Below are 18,598 nucleotides of genomic sequence, written 5' to 3'. Positions count from 1 at the left end.
TCGGGCAGACCCCCATGCCGACAGAACAACAGACCCCAGGCAAACAGAACAAGAGACCCCCCCACACACAGAACAACAGACCCCCATGCACACAGAACAACAGACCCCCCCCGGCACACAGAACAACAGACCCCCAGGCACACAGAACAACAGACCCCCATGCACACAGAACAACAGACCACCCCAGGGACACAGAACAACCGGCCTCCTGGCACACAGAACAACCGGCCCCCTGGCACACAGAACAACAGACCACCCCAGGCACACAGAACAACCGGCCCCCAGGCACACAGAACAACAGACCGCCCCAGGCACACAGAACAAGAGCCCCCCAGGAACACAGAACAAGAGACCCCCAGGAACACAGAACAGACCCCCCACACACAGAACAACAGACCCCCCCCCACACACAGAACAACACACCCCCATACACACAGAACAACAGACCCCCAGGCCGACAGAACAACAGACCCCCAGGCACACAGAACAACAAACCCCCATGCACACAGAACAACAGACCCCCAGGCACACAGAAAAACAGACCCCCAGGCACACAGACCAACAGACCCCCAGGCACCAAGTTCCCTATTCCTATTGAGCAGCAGTTCATGTTAGTAAACGGAACGCGTGTCACGTCGAATCGGACAGCTGGAGAAAAACAGATCGGGTGTGCCCTCAGTCCTGGTGACAAGGCCACACATTAGTGTGTCTGTGTTATTCATCAGGACAGCGACATGTGGCACACATGACATATCACACCCAGTGTCTACATACTGCTAGCACTGGGACGTGTCTATAGATTAAGGTTGTACAATAAAGCTTTTGTTCTAAAAAAAAAACAAAAAACGGGCAAGACAGATTACTTTTGCAGTTTTGTACAAAGCGAACTCTTCCCGAAGGTATTGGAGAGTTTTACATTACATAGTCAAAGGGAAATCCCTGGGTGTGCACTGAAGCAAATGCGTGTTATATTGCTATGTGTGTTTTACCCAGTCATACACTTATTCCTTGTAAGTACAGTTAAGGGAAAACATTCTATTTTTTAAAAATTAAACAACCAAAGTAGATTTCCACACTAAAAATCAACGTTCACAATCTTTTTAATATTTTTGTAAAGAGTGAAGACCTTACTTCACAAAGACATAAATAAAAATTCAAAGAACACTCTTTGAACAAGTATCGTAAAAATCAATTGACAATTAATAACAAATTATTACACATTTTATCAAAAAATCCATATCACAATCATAAAGGTTATACAATAGAAGAAAAACACATGATCAACATAAATTCAATTCCTGAAAACAATAAAATACTTTTCACAACCCCCTAACACTGTGGCCCTAATATTCTCCTGCCACTATTCTTGTAGATCCACTGGTCTTTCTTCAATATTGGTGGTATAGTAAACAGTATCACTAATGCATGAGTATCTGTTACTTCCTTGACCTTCTTTGGATTCTAATAAAAGTTTGCGTCGACGCGTTTCGGTGTTATATTACTTGATGTTGTAACACCTTCATCAGAACCTGCCGTCTCTTTGGGGTCACCGGCTTCTAGAATTGTATTTAAAAATCTCTGTGTGGATACATAGAGAGAAAGAGAAAACAGTATCACTATTCTGGGTGTATAATATCACATTTTTAGTGTACTTCATCCTACAATTTGTCCCCAGGTATTCAGTTCCACCTTGTCATTTCCACCTTATCTGAGCTCCATGGTTCTTTGGTATTTTATAAGGGCTTTAACTTTGTCCTATTAACAGTTTCACACAGGTGTTTGTCATCAAACCACTGAATACAGTACAAAGCATTATCTTTATGTTGGATCCGGTATGATATTACACTAGGCTCATATACAAGTTTTTACTTTAATGCTAAGTTAGCTGTTTCGGATAATAACTTCACCCTCAGTTTTCTTTTTAGTGTGGAAACTGGCAAGGGATTTCATTCATTCCATCATTCGATTTATCATTCGTCCACCTTTCATCTAATGTTCCTTATTGTATTGTATTGTATTGGTGTCCCTCTTACCCCATGGGTATTGTACACGTCCCCCAGAAAAAACAGCCGTCAAGAAGGCCTCCTCTCGACGATCACTGTTGTTTTAGGTTTGAATATACCTATGGGATGACAGAATGATTTCATTGGTATCTATGGAATACTGTATCACCACCCCTTCTCAGATCTCTCTAGTTTCATATGTTTTCCTCGGGGGTGGTCAAACTTCTCAGGATAAGGAAGTCTTTGTCCTGTTCTATGATCAGGTGGGCGCAGATACCCTCTTTTAGTCAATTTTTTACAGATATCTGAATAGAAGGGGTCATGATTAGCCGTTTGTTGCTCTATGAGTAGAGATCTTATACTATCTAGTTCATTCTCAAGCCCCAAACTTTCTTACCTTAATGTGGGTTAAAACGTTCTCATGAACGGGCATATGTCAGTATTTCTTTCTTGGCTTTGGAACTGGATATGTTCTGTAAGTAAGAGAAGGTTTGTATATATTTACATCGCCCTTCGAGCTCCTTGAAGTCAGCCCTTCGGTCTTTTTATTGTTAGAACAAGTTTTCCTTATCCTTACTGTTTAATAGTTCTTTTATTTGTATTCATCAGACTTTTCCCTTTTGTCTTTTGAGTTCTGCTTTCTATTCTACACTCGTTTTTTGTCTTTTTTTTAGTCTAATATTTTTTATAGTATTACTTGACCTGATATGGGCTTATGTTATTGCTGTTAGGAAAGGAAAAGCTCCTCCTTGTACAGGATATCCCTTCTCCCTGCCCTCACAAGCGCTTTTTACTGACTTATTTTCTACTCACTCACTGCAACACCCTATTTTTCGACATCTGCCCTACTCACATATTATTTCGGGAGTCAATCGAGTATTCCCTCTGATGTTGCACATTTTAGTGGAGAGACTTCCCCTTACCTCCACGTTCTATCTCCTCCTATTTCGGCTCGAATTGTGATACAAATTTTATACAGGCTCTCTAGGCTAGGATGGCCACTCCCGGACTTTGCATTACCTCGGCCCTTTGTCCCCTCTTTACTCATAAAGCGTTCCTGCCCACGTTCTTCATAAACACTCCCTCGGCTTCGGCGGCCACTTTAAGGCTCGTCCTGCCTTCGTCCGGTTCGCCCTATCTATCGCTCGCTATGCCGGTACTCTAATAGAGTCTCCCCGCTCCTGCTTACCTCTTCACGTGTCTCGTTGTGCCTCTGCCGCGTTCTTTTCCTTCTATGAGGGAACGTCCGGAGGGTGTTGTTTATATCTGGTGTTGATTCCTTCTATTGCTTTCAGCTGGGGATCGCGCATGCCCATTCCTCTGTCCTACGGCACTCTTCTGTCGGCGCCATCTTAGAGTGGTGTATATTTGTTATTACGCGAATGAAGTGTGCTGTTAGATCCCCTTGTTTGTTGTTACATAACCTCCTGTCCGATTTCTTTTATTTTTACAAGGGACAAATTGCCTTAATCCTTGACTATGTGATTTTTCAAAACGTGTGCCTGTCTAAGTTGTAACGGGCTGTATATGGGTAATGTCTAATATATTTTTTCGAACGATATTCTTCTTAACTATTGTTGACTCCTAAAGTGGCCAATAGATCACCCAAGGGTTGCATGAAACGGGGGAATAGCCTACTAATTTCGGGTTGTTTTTTTAAGCGCCAGGATTGGCTAGGGGGGCTCACTGACTGCTCGCCCTGTGTCGCCTTTGCAAAGCCGGGGACTGCGGCCCGGTTAAACAAGCACCCCCCTGGTCACTCTCTATGGGGGAACACTGATGCGCATGCTCGGGCTAGTTTCTGCCCCAAGCATCACTTGCGCGCTAGAAGATACCTTGGCTGGCTGTCTGCTGCTGCAGCTGAGTGAGTGCGTCACGTGGACTGTCACTCAAGCTGCGCAGCAGTCCAGACCAGCCCCCCTGCGCATCGCACTCCCAGATAACTCGGGAGCTTCCCGGATTCCCGGCGGCTCTCGCTCGGCGCTTACTAAATTTTTCATCACTGTCGGTGTGTGTTTATTTTCTTGCAGCAGCGTCCATCAGGGCTTGTGGGGCTACGCCCCTACGCCCCAATGGACGCACCGCGGCTGCAATCCAACCTACTCTAATCCATCCCAGCCCACTCCAGTTCAGTTCACCCCACTCAAATCCAATCTCCATTCCAATCCACCTCATCCAGTGCAGTCTAATCCACCCCTGTCCAGTCCAATCTAGTCCACCCACTCCACTCTAATTCCCCCTACTCCAAACCACCTTACTCTAATCCAATCCTCCCCACCTCAATCCACCAAACCCTAGTCCTATTACTCCAATCCACCCACTCCAAACCGTTCTATTCCATCCCAATCCAATTCACCTCACCCTAGTTCAGTCCACCCCACTCCAATCCAATCCACCTCATCCAGTTCACCCACTCAATCCGACCCATTGTACCCCAATCCAATCCACCCCACTACCTCAATCCCCTCCAAACCACTGCACCCTATTCCACCCCACTCCACTCTACACCACTCCACTCTATGACACTGTACTCTATAGCACTGCACTATATGACACTCTCAGTCACTGAACCACTGAATTCATCTCCCCTCTACTCAAATCTACGACACTCTACACCCCCCTACTCCACTCTACAATACTCTACTCCAACAATTCCAGTCTATGACACTCTACTCCCCCAACTCCACTCTAAGGCACCCATGCCACTACCTTTTAGCCATGCTTAACAGCAGCTACACTTATATACAACTTTGCAAAATCACACTGCCAAATCCAATAGCTCTTGTACAGGCTGGACCTATTGGATTTGCCAATGCTTGTTTTATTTGTGTGCTGAGAAAAATACATCCTATACCCTTTCCTCTTATGTGAATACTCAGCAGGATTGTCACATAAATTCAATCACTTTGAAGTCATAGAAAGGAAAGTAAACACCAAGCTCCCTTGGAAGAGAGAACTTGACATTTGACCTCTGTCTTTGAATGCACATCAAATGTGGCAAGATATGAACTAGATTTAAAGGCTGGTTTACAGAGAGCGAGTTTGTGGAAAAATCTGGCAAACAAGGTTTGGGCAACAGGAGGGACGCATTAAAGCTGGACAACCCTAAAGAAAATAAAGCCAATAAATAGTAAGCCAGAAAATGTGAGGTACAATCGACACAGCCAATCGTAAGCAACTGGCGGAATGCATTCCTAGGTCAGCTTTCTGAATGTCCCCAAGTTGTCTTTAGCAAACCGGACAGCTGCACTGTCTGGTAGGCTTCGACCTAAAAATGAGTTTTCAAAAAGCAATCACTGGTGGAAGAATACAAGCACCCAATCAGAGAGGTGGTAAGTAGGCTATGCTCCACTAGAGGGACAAAGACATGCTCCACGGGTTAAAACAAACCAACCCAGTGACTGGGACGCAAGCAAATGTGAGTGACAAAATACAAAGCCATGATAAGCGCACAATGTAATGCATTCGTAGGTCAGCTTGCAGAATTTCCCCAATATGTCTTTGCAACCAGACAGTTCACTGTGTGGTAGACTTCAACCTAACGGAGTTTATCTTTTTATTCCTTCCATGCTGCTTTGTGGCCTAAGCAGCACTCCCCAACCCCCTGCCCTCCACTCCCCACAGCGCCATGCAAGGCACTGGACGTATTTTATGCAGCTGTTATTGTAAAATTCAATTTATGATTCTGGACAGTCACTCAGTCCTGACCCATTTCTTTTTCCCAAACAAGGCTTCTGTACCTTGTTTGTTTTTATTTATTTGTTAAGTGCATGGTTGAGACGCGTTGTGCAGGAGGTGCGTGAACTCCTTTGCTTGGGGAAACAGTGCAGAATGGCCAGTTTGATTTTCAAACATCAGCCAACAGTCACCCGAGTGAGCCAGGAAAGGGGCAAAGAGCATACCCGCCAACATTCCAAAAGTAGATATTGTAGGAAGGTATTTTCCCCATTTAAATATATCGGAGAAGGCAAGTGTAGGCAGGGAGACAGCTAAAATAAAAAGAAAAATTGCCTTTGAAAAATCGGGAGTCTCCCGCTTGAATCTCAATTATAACAAGAAAACAATGGTTCCTGTGGAATAGTAAATATCTGTATGTAAATATACTAAATGCGCAATCGCGGTACGAGGGTTATACTGATGTCAAAGAGAGAGGGACCAGAAACATCATTGTTTTTTTTAACACATAAGTAAGTATTATTCACACAGTATAGAAAGTTTATACAGAAAAAAATTCATTTGTGCAAGGTTTCCTAAGTGTAATATGAACCTAACAGTCGAGTGACAGAGTGTTTCTGGTGCCTCTCTCCTACAGCTATGTAGAGGCCTAGTGTAAACCAGGTCTGAAACCGGGAGCTCTCTCCAAATGTCCCTAAGGTTTCAAATATGTCAATACATTAATGGAACTTATTCAAATGTTTACTAGAAAATACTTCAATCACCTTGATTTTTATAATTTATAGCTTGTTTCGTAACCATAGTTTCATAGCATATCAACAAGAAATTATTTACATACTTAAAAGTAAAATCATATCAATTTTTCAATCAAATTGTTCTACATCCATGGTAATCATATAAACAAAAATTCTGACATTTCCCAATGCATTTCGAGTCAGAAAGACTCTTCTTCAGGGGAATTTCTTGAGTAGATCTGAATCTGTGCTTTGTTAATCAGTATTGCGCACCTCAGTCCGTAGTTAGGCACTATAAGGTTAATAAAAAACAATTGTATTCCTACTGAGCACGGAATCATGTACATTTATAACATTAGAATTGACATTCATTACCACAAGGAGTGTGCGATTCAAAAAATTATGTAATTTTAAAAAAAGTGAGCGAGTGATAGCTTCCTATGAAAGAAATCCACCGTGAAGGGAAAAGTATAATGTGCGCATCAGACGAAAAGAACTGAGAAATCTTATAACGGACTAATCGCACCCAAGTGCCCAAGAAGAAATTATATTTCAAAATACGCTTAGTAACACTAAATATTTCAGCTATACTGAGTGTGCCTAATGAGGTGCTCAACGAATGTATACGAGTGAAAAGGGTGATGATTCCCCAAAGTTTAAATAACAGCCTGTGTGTTTGAAACGGACAGTAAACGTGAACCTCACTCATAGAGGTTAAATGTTAATAAACTTTCTTACCGCCAACTATTTTTGCCAGAAGTTAAAATAAGGAGTCAGTAGGGTTCTGCTGTTTGTCGAGTTAAACCACTATAGCTACTGGGAAAATAGAACGAGAACCATTATCAATATGACCGCTCAGGCGGGAAACGTGAACAAACAAGATGGTAGCTAGCGAGTTGCCTTACCATTATTAGCCGCTATCAGCAGTATACGTGGTTCCCTGCCTCGATTCTGGATAAGCCTGTTTACAAGGCGACCTGGTTCAAAAAGAACGAAAATGGAACGATGAAGTCTACCCGCTTTACCTTGGGTTATAAGTGGTATAAACCATACGCCATGAAGGCGCGGATGCCTACCTTCCTCGCTTTCGAATGGCGACCTTAGACCTCCCGATTAACTTCCGGTGTCAACATCCGGTGTGGGACCCGATTCCTTAAATACTAAAGCTTGGCGGTGAAACTGATGATTCGTTCTCACTAATATATATCATAATGTGTGTGTACCATAGTGGTTGTAAAATGGAGCTCGAGGTTCATGTGAAATGAAAAATCATAAGAAGTACCGTGAAATTAAAGAGTGAAAAGATGCAAGAAAATCGAAAAAACATCTAAGGGGTGATTGACATATAAAAGACGACGTGGGGGAAACGAAGGGATAAAATTAAAGAGTGAATAAATGAAGGTAATGAAGTGGTACAATGTCAATCCTGTACAATTGTTGAATAAACAACAGTGTCAATCATGTGCAATTTATCAATGGAAGACAAACACCAGGTCAAAAAAGTTAACGTGGTAGCCACATTCTTACATATGTGGCTCTCTCATTTATCTAATATGTATTTGATGATTAAATGTCATTATAAAAAACATGCCATCTCATACTGGTCATTAAGCCCTCCTGGTGTCAGTGTACCTAACTTCTTTATCCAAAATGTCTCTCTCCGTGCTAGGGCTACATTGTGGTCTACGCCCTTATGTTTCTCTACCACCTCTAGAATGGTAAATCTGAGTTGAGGTATTGAGTGACTGGACCCCGTCCAGTATGTTGCTAGGCTTGATGTTATTGACCTGTTACGTATAGTGCTTTTATGTTCAATGATTCGCGTTTTCACTTTGCGCAAAGTCCTTCCCACATAAGTGAGTCCACATGGACATAATATAGCATAAATGACACCTGTGGTGTTACAATCTCCACTGTGTTTCAAACTGATGGCTTTACCAGTGTGAGGATGCTTAAATTCTTTGCTCACTATTGCATTGTTGCATTGTCCGCAATTATAACATTTCCTCATCCCTTTGTAGGCAACTTTAGGATTGTGTTGAGGTTTCTTCAAAATTTCCCTGATGTTTTTCGCTCTTGTATGTGCTATAATTGGAAAAGTCTTGAATAAGTTGGCAAAGTCAGGCTCATTAGCTATCATCTCCCATCGTTTTTTCAGGATTTGTTTTATCCTTTGTGATTGTGTTCAGTGTTTCATCACGAATACTATTCGATCATTAGTGGATTTTTCAGTTTTCTTCAATAGAGTGTTTCTGTCCAATATGGCAACCTTTTGTATTGATGTTTCCAATATTTCAATTGGATAACCCCGAGCAATATATTTTTCCACCTGTTCATCGATCATAGTTTTACAATTGGTTGGTTCTGAGGTTATGCGTTTGATCCTTATTAGTTGAGAAGTGGGTAAATGATCTTTCAAATTTTTAGGGTGTGCACTTGTGTAGTGTAATGCATTATTTACATCCGTTGGTTTACGGTAAACTGTAGTTGAAATACCTTCGTGTGATTTGTTGATTTCAATATCCAAAAATTGTATTTGTCGTTCCTGAATGTTATGGGTGAATTGTATTCTGGGGTTACATTCATTAAGTTCTCTGATCAGTTCTTCCAGCGCACTCTTTGTGCCGCGCCAAATTATCAAAATGTCGTCAATGAATCGTAGAAATAAAATTAAATTAGCCGTCCACCTGTGATTGGATAAAATGTGCTGCTCAAAGTAGGCCATAAAGGTATTGGCGTATGCAGGCGCCCCTGAAAATCCCATTGATGTACCCGTCTTTTGTAAAAAGAATTTTGTTTTCCAGGAAAAGTAACTGTGATACAAAGAAAAGTGTAGAAGTTCTAACAGAAAAATCCCCAGTGGCTGGTCCACGTCTGATTGTAACAGTCTCCATTCAATGGCTTCTAAGCCCTCTGTGTGTACTATTGAAGTATAAAGTGCCACCACATCAATGGTGCACAGTAGTGTGGTATCTTCGATGAGGTGGTGAACTGCTTTTAGTTTCAATAAACAGTCTGTCGTGTCTTTTAAGTACGTACCCCAAGACTGAACCAATGGTTGTAAGTGGTAGTCGATAAAGCGTCCTACGGGTTCATGAATAGAACCACATCCTGCCACGATGGGTCTAAAAGGGGGATCAGTAATGCTCTTATGTATCTTGGGTAGCATATATATATGCGGTACTTGCGGTGTGTTGGTTCTGAGGTATCTGCCAGTGTTGGTGTTGATAACGCCCGAGTCCTCTGCCTGGGTGATGATTGTGTCCAATATTTTACTAAATTCATCAGTAGGGTCCTGGTCCATCTGTATGTATGTTTCAGAGTCAAACACATGTTGATCCACTTTATTGTCATAAAAGGTTGTATCCATCATCACCAATGCCCCTCCCTTATCCGCCGGTTGGAATGTGATTGATGTGTCTTGTTTTAGGTCATTGAGAATTCTCTTTTGTTTAATGGACAAATTCTGTTTCTTTGGTGCTACATACTGAATTTTCTCCAGGTCTTTTTTCACTAAAGTTTCAAAATTGTCTAATATTTTGTGTGAAATTGGAGACATGAATTTGCTTTTGGGTTTGAGTCTTTCATGTGGCCTTGTGGTCCCGTCTATCATTGTGGTTGAGAAAAACCATTTCAATCTTAATTTCCGTAGAAATTTAAAGAGAGCAATCTCTGTTTCTAATCCGTTAGATACGTAGGTCGGTACAAAAGATGTCCCTTTATTGAGAACTTTCTCTTCTTCAAATGTGAGTTTCCTGCTCGAGATGTTAACTATTAAGTTGTTTATCTTTTTGTGACTTGTCTCTGTGGTCGTCCTGTCTCGGTGGGTTTTTTTGGAGCCTTTTCCCCTACGGGTGCGTCTGTTCTTGACTCGGAAGACAGGTCCGGTGGGTGAGCTGCTGCTTGGCCCTCCGCTAAAAAAGACGGTTGCACATGTTGTGAGGTGCCAGATGTTGTGGCTTGTTGTGTGACAGTAATTACTGAGATGGGTGCTGGTGGTCTTTGTAATGTAAGGTCTTCGTCCTGTGCCACACTTTCTTCTGAAGAAGTATTCCTAGATGGTTTGCTGGTAAATCTTTTATGTGCATAGGCCTCCGCCCATGTGTAGACCTCATCCAATTTATAATCAATCGTATCCCGACGAAACTTTCGGATCTTGCGGTCGTGAACCTCCTTGGCATGAACATCCAGTCTGTTATTGATGTCCTCAAGTATCTTTGTCCAATCCTCAGTGGGGAGGGTTTTGGATAGTTCTTGTTGTAATTTAAAGATGTCTTCCTTCAGGTCATTAAGTATTTGTGATAGTTCCTCTATAATCAGTAAAATGAGGTCTAACGAACATTTATTCAAAATCGCTTGCCATTTGATGATGAATGCCTTATTAAATTTAAATAACATTGGCTTGAGAGCAATTCGTAGTCCTCTAGGGATTCGCTTTACCTTATGATACTCAATTAAAGTGGTTGCATGCAATCGTTGGTTTACCTCCTTGCGCATGATGTATTCAAGTTGTTTTAACATCTGGGTGGTGGTGCCCTTGGACGTGCTGAATGTGCGTACTTGTTCAATCAAAGAGTAAATTGAGGCTGCTTCATCTGTGCCATATACCTTAATTTCTGCTTGGTTCAAAGTGAGGTTCGCTATATCATGAAAAGAAGCCATTATCAATTGTTTTGTGGGTGCAGTCTAGTGTGGGGCTGTAGTTAAACTGCTATGTAAGAGTCTAGCCTGCACTCCTTATTTCTACCAAATGTATTCAATTTTTGGTGGTAATGAATGGTCTGTGTTGGGAGCTACCCAGTGGTCAGTTGAGCCCACAACTGAATGTAAACTGCTATGTAGAGGCCTAGTGTAAACCAGGTCTGAAACCGGGAGCTCTCTCCAAATGTCCCTAAGGTTTCAAATATGTCAATACATTAATGGAACTTATTCAAATGTTTACTGGAAAATACTTCAATCACCTTGATTTTTATAATTTATAGCTTGTTTCGTAACCATAGTTTCATAGCATATCAACAAGAAATTATTTACATACTTAAAAGGTAAAGCGGGTAGACTTCATCGTTCCATTTTCGTTCTTTTTGAACCAGGTCGCCTTGTAAACAGGCTTATCCAGAATCGAGGCAGGGAACCACGTATACTGCTGATAGCGGCTAATAATGGTAAGGCAACTCGCTAGCTACCATCTTGTTTGTTCACGTTTCCCGCCTGAGCGGTCATATTGATAATGGTTCTCGTTCTATTTTCCCAGTAGCTATAGTGGTTTAACTCGACAAACAGCAGAACCCTACTGACTCCTTATTTTAACTTCTGGCAAAAATAGTTGGCGGTAAGAAAGTTTATTAACATTTAACCTCTATGAGTGAGGTTCACGTTTACTGTCCGTTTCAAACACACAGGCTGTTATTTAAACTTTGGGGAATCATCACCCTTTTCACTCGTATACATTCGTTGAGCACCTCATTAGGCACACTCAGTATAGCTGAAATATTTAGTGTTACTAAGCGTATTTTGAAATATAATTTCTTCTTGGGCACTTGGGTGCGATTAGTCCGTTATAGGATTTCTCAGTTCTTTTCGTCTGATGCGCACATTATACTTTTCCCTTCACGGTGGATTTCTTTCATAGGAAGCTATCACTCGCTCACTTTTTTTAAAATTACATAATTTTTTGAATCGCACACTCCTTGTGGTAATGAATGTCAATTCTAATGTTATAAATGTACATGATTCCGTGCTCAGTAGGAATACAATTGTTTTTTATTAACCTTATAGTGCCTAACTACGGACTGAGGTGCGCAATACTGATTAACAAAGCACAGATTCAGATCTACTCAAGAAATTCCCCTGAAGAAGAGTCTTTCTGACTCGAAATGCATTGGGAAATGTCAGAATTTTTGTTTATATGATTACCATGGATGTAGAACAATTTGATTGAAAAATTGATATGATTTTACTTTTAAGTATGTAAATAATTTCTTGTTGATATGCTATGAAACTATGGTTACGAAACAAGCTATAAATTATAAAAATCAAGGTGATTGAAGTATTTTCTAGTAAACATTTGAATAAGTTCCATTAATGTATTGACATATTTGAAACCTTAGGGACATTTGGAGAGAGCTCCCGGTTTCAGACCTGGTTTACACTAGGCCTCTACATAGCAGTTTACATTCAGTTGTGGGCTCAACTGACCACTGGGTAGCTCCCAACACAGACCATTCATTACCACCAAAAATTGAATACATTTGGTAGAAATAAGGAGTGCAGGCTAGACTCTTACATAGCAGCCTCTCTCCTAAAGCCACATGCATCAAGCTAAAAACCAGTCACAAACGGGCAGATTCTCAGAATCTGCCCCTTTGCGACCGGTATTTTTGCATTTGGGATGCATCATCCCAAATACAAAAATCGCAATTTAAGGAATCTCTAAATTGAGATTCCTTAAATTGCGATTGCATTTAAGGAATCCCAAATTGAGATTCCTTAAATGCAATGCATCAAAGTAAAAAAATTAGCGATTTCGCAAATAGGAGTAGCAAATTACCATGAAGTTGAACTTCATGGTAATTTGCAAAAACTTTGAAAAATGCACATTTGTGCATTTTTCAAAGTTTCATGGTGCGCACACACATGCCCTTAGGGCATGTGTGTGTGCAACATATGTGCAGAGATCAATTTTAAGGGTGCAACAGGGTGTCATGTTGACACCCGGGCACCCTTGAAATTGAATTCTCAATTTGCGATTCTCTAATTGAGAATCACAAATTGAGAATGTCTTCCCATTCATTCCTAAGGGCCTCTGGGCCCATAGGAATGAATGGTGAGGGATTCCTTAATTGCGATTCACAATTTGCCAATCGCAATTAAGGAATGTTTCGAAATCGCTATTTTGTAAGCGATTTCTTCATGCATAGGCTTTTGCGATTCCTAAATAGCGATTCCTTAAAAATCGCTATTTAGGAATCGCAATTGCTTCTGTTGATGCATGTGGCTGTTTGACATCAGTATAACCCTCGTACTGCGGTTGCGCATTTAGTATATTTACATACAGATATTTACTATTCCACAGGAACCATTGTTTTCTTGTTATAGTTATTCACCCTAGTTCCGCAGTGAGTAGGATTCCCTTGTTTACCCCTTCTGAATCTTATAGATTGGCATGTATGAAAGGCTGACTTTCTAAACCTTGTGTGCAAGACCTCTGGCCTCCTGGTCAGGGATACTGCGCTCCCCTGGCGCAGCTCCGTCGTTGCGCCGCTGCCCACCAGCACCTCTCTGCTTGCAGGTAGGTGTTCAAGGCCCTCCTCCACCCGCAGGCCCTTGCCTGCGCCTCATCCCTGGTGGTCCAGTAGGAGAGCCTTGCTATTCTGCTGGTCCGCTGAGCCAGCCTTTTTGTAGTTTCTGCCTTTGTCTGTCTGTGCCTCGTTTGTGCAGTTTCTGTCTTTTTTTCTGCCTGTTTGTATCCTTGTGCCTTTTTTCTGCCTGTTTGTCTCCTTGTGCCTTTTCTGTGCCTATTTTTCAATTTGTGCCTCTTTCCACAGTTTTTTCACTGTTTTCCGTTTTTGCTTCCTACACGCTGCTGCTGCACCCGCGGCCCCTCCCCCGTGCCGGTTCCCGCTCCCACCTCCTAGCTGCGCTCCCTCCCCGACTCCCCTCGCGCAGCTCTGTTGTTGCGCTGCTGCCCCCCCAGCACCTCTCTGCTTGCAGTTAGGTGTTGAGGCCCTCCTCCACCTGCAGGCTCCTGTCTGCGCCTCATCCCTGGTGGTCCAGTAGGAGAGCCTTGCTCTTTTGCTGGTCTGCTTTGCCAGCCTTTTTGTAGTTTCTGTCTTTGTCTCTCTATGCCTTGTTTGTGCAGTTTGTGCCTTTTTTCTGCCTGTTTGTCTGCTTGTGTCTTTTTTTCTGCCTGTTTTTCTCCTTCTGCTTTTTTCTGCCTGTTTGACTCCTTGTGCCTTTTCTGTGACTATTTTTCTCTTTGTGCCTTTTCCCACTGTTTTGTCACTGTTTGCCGTTTTGGCTCCCTTTCCGCCGCTGCAGCCCCTGCGGCCCCTCCTCCTCTGTCAGTGCCCGGTCCTGCCTCCCTGCTGTGCCCCCTCCCCACGACCCCTACTTAATGGCGGCTCCTGCGTGGCCAGGCAGCAGGCGCATGCAGCTGGAGCCCTGCTGGCGCACCAAGGGCAAGCCCGTCTGTGTCCGTCCACGACCCGACCGCGACCAGCGCCAGGGACCCTGCATCTCTGACCACCCGCCGCTATGACTCAACTGCCCTCCATGCACTCAACCCCGGAGGAAACAACAAATGCCCTCTGTTGACACCAAACACCGCCAATGGCCAGTTTTCCTGACAACACGGCCTCCGCACCTTCACCCACCTCCGGAACCCCACGGCTACCGCCCACCCACCAGAAACCAATGCACACAAACCCCTGAACTGCATACTTCTCAACGTATGCTCCTTGCACAGACATGCAGTGGAAATCTGGGACCTCCTTGACACCCTGTCGCCCGACATCGCCTTCCTGACAAAGACCTGGGCCAATGCCAGCTCCGTTCCCGACCTCGCAACCGCCATCCCCGATGGATACAATATCCAGAGGAAGGACCGCCTCAACCCCCCTGGAGGAAGACTCGCCATCGTACATAAAACCACCCTTTGACCCATTACTGCCTGCACAAATTACTCCTTGTCCCCCATAGAACACCTCCACTTCCAGATCCAGACCACCCCCAGAACGACCCTACGTGGCACCCTCGCCTATGGACCTCCCAGACCGTGCACCACGTTCACCTCAACCATCACAGACCTCATCCCGCCCCACGCCATCACCTCAATGGACTCATTTGAAGACCTGAATTTCCACCTCCACTCCGCCGACCTAGCCCTGGCCGAAACCCAACGCCTCTGCAGAGCCAGAACAGGAGGAAGAGCCTACTTCTACATAGTGACCAAGACCTGGAATGAACTCCACCTCAGCATCAGATAATCCCCCACTCTGCTATCATTCAAGACTTGGTTCTTTGGATGAGACAGAGCTGCCCCCCCTCCCTCCCAGCACCTTGAGACCCTCATGGGTGAGTGGCATGCTTCACAAATCCCTGATTGATTGATTGATTGATTGTGTGTCTGTAGTCTCTATCTGTTAGAATCCCTGTGTCCTATTAAAATGATATTCATTCCAATCTGCTAGGTCTGTATTTAAAGCGTGATCTTTGCCTTCTGCACAGCTGCACCGCGGACCTAAGCGCCATCAGGCTATTATCTCTTAAAGAGCCTTAAAGTCATGAATTTCGGGCTAGTGGGCAGGGCGGCGGCCAGTGTGAGGGATGTGAACCCTAGAAGTCCAGGGAGCATATTTATTTACAATCCCATGCGCCGCCGGTACGTCACTTTCTGTGACACACTGGCAGAGCATTGCTGCCCCGTATTTACAAGGACACGTAAAGTGTGGTCTTTCGAGTCCTTGTAAGTACGGCCCATATTCATGTTTTCATGCACCACTTTGCATGAAAGGGGTGTGCTATAGTTGTTGCTGTTGGTGTTCCCACATAACAGTTACTCATTCTGTACCGCCCTTTCATCATCTGGACCACTTCACAGAGTGGGGAGTCCAAGTCGTAACCACCTTTTAAAGATTGTTATAGAATGGTTAACTATAATGATAATAGGACTCAAGTGGCCAGTGGTAGGTATGTAATGTAACTGGAAGCAGTGCATGAAGTGAAAAAAGAAAAGTGCTCTTGTTAAAATTGGAGAGTGAACGCAATAATCACTTTATTCTGGCGCCGTCCACTTCCAAAGGGATAAAAACAGTTAAGTGCAAATAGGTCAGTAGATTCAAACAAATAACTACTGACTAGATCTTATGGTCGACATGTTTCTGCGGAAATTAAAGATCCATAATGGTATCTACCGCTTCTTCAGGACCTACCAATTATTTGCTACTGCTCAAAAGGAATAATAATAATTATATAATGTGCGAAAATCAGGTGAACACAGAAAATGATCAAAAAGTATCACCTGTTCATTCCTGGTCTTCCTCCTGGTTGGATAAGAGTTATCCAGATTTCAAAGACACAAAGGCATCAAGGCACAAACACAACATAGACAAAAAAAACACAAAACAGAATAGGATAATAAAACCAAGATCAGTATAAGTTATCACAACATATAGCATTGTTACCAAATAGATATTCTTGTTAAATGGGTACAATTTATCCCAATTTTAAGACATTTTAAGAAATAGAGGCCTCAGGCTCACCTCTGATGCGAGAGGAACGTGCTCCTCCTCACCTGGCATGCAGCTCAGGATAATGGGGCACCGCACTGTGATATAGAAACATTATGCAGTCAGGAATGTATTTGCGACCACTGAACAGGTGTGAATGAGTGGAATTAAAATATTAAAATATAAAAACCGTCAGCCCATCTCTTTCTGTTGGATTCTTTATTTAAAGGTCCTATTTACACAGCGATATATGCTCTCCTTAGAATTTAGCACAAACATCGCTACACAGTTGAGATAGGATAAACATACCCTCTCTTTTCCATGGCATATCTGGCATGGAGTGTTACTTGTATATAATATAAAGCACTAGTTATTAGATCTAGTACGCGCTTGCCCCTCTCTGTTAGATGACAAAATTTAACACTTATCACTATGTTGATAGATGTTAGCTCACCACGTCTGAAACTATTATTTCTTTACGTGTATCATTTATTACGATTTTCTCCGGTGGTTGGTTAGTGCTCAACATGTTGTTTAAATGCGCAATACATATCAGCTTATATTTGTTGGACTAACGGCACATACCAATTGTCTACAAGTGGTTAGCAGCAAACCCATTGCGTATGTGCCTGTCTTTCCATGTGATGTCAAATCGTTGTGATTATCGTGTTCTACGGCGCAACGCCGTTATTTGCCAATCGCTCAGTGCCTATAGTATTAAGCCACTGTCAACCGGCTGTGATCGTAAGGACTTGCACCCAGAGATTCATCAGCGATTATGTGTATGCAATCCTCTTGTTTCCCTCATTAGAAGAAACACCGCTGCATAGCGCATGCCATATCCCGTAATTATAGAATTAAAGCTCAAATGCCCTCTGTAACACTAACCTGTCCGTCGGTACTCCTAGCAGCCTGCTGGGCTGTATGGGGAGGTATCGAGTCGCTTCTGGGGCCATCTTTGTTCTTTGTCGACGTCATGTGATTGGATAGAGATGACCTCATCAGTCCTTGACCGAGAATCATGGGAAATGTAGTTAAAAGCAGACCCATAGTGTTTTGTACGTGTCAGAGTCAGAAACTGCTGTAGTCTCCTCTCTACTAATTGGAATCATGTAGAGAAGAGTCGTTTGAAATTCTAATTGAAAGAATCTTAGTTTTGATATTATCTCTGCTCTAGTATTAAAAGTCGCTTCAGACACTTATTACATTTTATGTGGCAATCATCATTTGCAGTAGAACTCTACCTTTTAAATTAAGATATATCAAGCATAGGGACGGAGTAACTGATGGATACTCTTTCACACTGTGTAGATATCCGGTTGTATGCCCCATACTTAAGGAACACACATAATCATTTATTTTATTTATTTATTTATATTCTTATATAGCGCCTGATTAGACCCCCGAAGGGGTATCTCCGCGCTTGTGCCTCTAGAAGAATATAACATGCTGGTCCATGGTCAGGGGGATTTATTAGACTCCTGATTTAAGTTAGTTAAATATTTGTGAATAGATGGGTTTTAAGAGACTTTCGGAAGGTTAAATGGTTGGTGATTTGTCTCAGCATATGAGGCAGTGAGTTCCAGAGGACAGGTCCCGTGTGGGCGAGGGCATGGCCTCCCTGTCTAGATCTTTTAATTCTGGGTACCTGTATTTACTGCAAATTGCTGGAGCGTAAGGAGCGTCCAGGAACATAGGGTAAGACATTTTTTGTCAGATACTTAGGGCCAATACCTGACAGACACTTGTGAATTGTACATAGGATTTTAAACTTAATGCGTTGCCGCACTGGGAGCCAGTGGAGTCTAGTCAACAGAGGGCGGGAGGGAGTCCTAGGTGGAGCATTAAGGACAAGCCTCGCCGCAGTATTTTGGACTATCTGCAATTTGTTAAGATGTTCTTCATTAGCTGACAAGAGAAGACCATTGCAATAGTCCAATCTGCTGATGACTAGCGCCTG

At 42.9% G+C, this 18,598-nt stretch overlaps 1 long non-coding RNA gene across 1 annotated transcript; it reads right to left on the bottom strand.

Moving 5' to 3' along the window:
- Window positions 1-1,082: 1,082 nt before the first annotated feature.
- Window positions 1,083-17,601, bottom strand: LOC144775327 (uncharacterized). The gene is made up of 5 exons (XR_013600549.1): window positions 17,527-17,601; window positions 16,672-16,736; window positions 16,431-16,452; window positions 2,034-2,122; window positions 1,083-1,578 (listed from the first exon to the last, which is right to left on the bottom strand). It is a non-coding gene; the product is annotated as an uncharacterized LOC144775327 (long non-coding RNA).
- Window positions 17,602-18,598: the final 997 nt, after the last annotated feature.

The sequence above is a fragment of the Lissotriton helveticus genome, chromosome 1_1 (genome assembly GCF_964261635.1).
Source record: "Lissotriton helveticus chromosome 1_1, aLisHel1.1, whole genome shotgun sequence".
Lineage (NCBI taxonomy): Eukaryota > Metazoa > Chordata > Amphibia > Caudata > Salamandridae > Lissotriton > Lissotriton helveticus.
This window is presented reverse-complemented; position numbering and strand designations above follow the sequence as displayed.